Genomic DNA, 1818 nt, shown 5'->3' with positions numbered 1-1818 from the left:
TGCTTTGTCTCTGTTGTATTTTCTTTTGGAATCCTTGCCCAGCCCGAAGTCCGTAAGTTTATCCTAAGTTTTCTTTTAAGATTTTATAGTTTCTATGCTTACATTTAAGTCTTTACTCCAACTTGATTTAATTTTTTTATGGCATGATGTATTTTTTGTTTCTTTAATTATTAATTATTACTTTATTTGATTTTAAAAATATGGAGTACAATTCAGGATTAGGTATACTTGTGGTCATTGTACAGGTAAACTTTGGAACAACCTTTGTCCCATTTTACCTGTTTTGAGATCACTTATGTTATTAATGTTATGTTCTCCCCTTCCCTCCCCTTGTGGTTTCTGGCTACTTCCAATCCATTTTTTAAAAATTTGTATTATATTATTGCTATTTATTATTTTAAATATGTGGGGTACAATTCAGGGTTAGGTATGCAAACCTTGATTATGCAGCTACCTTTGTTAATGAGGTGTACCCATCCATTCCCAAGCAATTTTCCTCAACTTTCAATCCCATCACCTCTACCCTGGCTGTTTTCTACTACTACCAATCCCTTTCTTATTTTATTATGACAATTCTTCAGGTTCTGCTTGTGAGTGATAAAATCTGCTTATGAATGAGAAAATCTGTTTTTTTTGTTTCTGTGATAACTCACTGAGTATGATCAACTCTAAATTTATTAAAGTTACTGCAAAGTCCATATGTTTGTCGTTTTTTATGACTGCATAATATTCAACTGTGTATATGTACTATACTTTTTATCCAGTCCAGCTATGATGGGAAGCATGGTTGTCTCCATAATTTTGCTATTGAAAATAGAGATGGAAAAAATGTGTTTGAAGGTATCTTTTTGGCAGAATGACTTGCGTTCCTCCAGGTATATTCCCAAGAGGGAGATTGCTGGGACATAAGGAAGATCAATTTCTAGTTCTGTCAGAAATCATCACACTGTTTTCCAAAGAGTTTACATCAGTTTGCATTTTCACAAGCAGTGTAGAAACGTTCCTTTTTCTGGGAATCCTACCCAGCATCTTTTTTTCATTATTATTAATGATGGACATTCTTACTGGGGTTAGGTGTTATCTCGTTGTGGTTTTGATTTGCATATCTCTGATGATTTGAGAGGTTGAGCACTTTGTCAGATGCCTGTTGGATGCCTGTATATTTTCTTTTGAGAAGTGTGTATTCATATCCTTTGCCCACTTTTTAATGGAGTTGTGTTTGTGTTGTTGTTATTGTTGTTCTGTTTTCTCCTTTCAGTTCGCTTGACTAACTTGTAGATCCTAGATGTTAGACACTTGTCAAATATACAGTTGGCAAATATTTTTCTCATTCTGTGGGCTTTCTTCCTGCTCTCCTGATTGTTTTTTTTTTTTTTTTTTTTGCTTCACAAAAGCTCATTCGTTTGATGAGTCCCACTTTTCTATCTTATTTCTTATGGTACGGGCACTTACAGTTGTAATCAGGAATTGGTTGCCAGGTCCAATTTCCATAATGGTGTCTACTACCTTTCTAAGATTCTCATAGTCTGAGGTTTCATGTTTAGATCTTTGATCAATTTAGAGTTAATTTTTGTGTATGGTGGTAGACAGGGCTACTGTTTCAATCTTCTCTATGTGATCAGCAAATTTTTCAACACCATTTGCTGAAAAGGTTCTCCTCTACCCAGTGGTAGTTCTTGGAGACTTTGTCAAAGATGAGTTGGTTGAGAAATTTAGAATATGCTTCTGGAATCTCTATCCTGTTCCATCGGTCTACATGCCTGTTCTTGTACCAATACCAGACTGCTCTGATTACAGTAGCCTTACTGTGAAGTTTGA

Source organism: Carlito syrichta, unplaced genomic scaffold (assembly GCF_000164805.1).
Source record: "Carlito syrichta isolate Samal-C Ts95f unplaced genomic scaffold, Tarsius_syrichta-2.0.1 Scaffold303633, whole genome shotgun sequence".
NCBI lineage: Eukaryota > Metazoa > Chordata > Mammalia > Primates > Tarsiidae > Carlito > Carlito syrichta.
Note: the sequence above shows the minus strand (reverse complement) of the source record.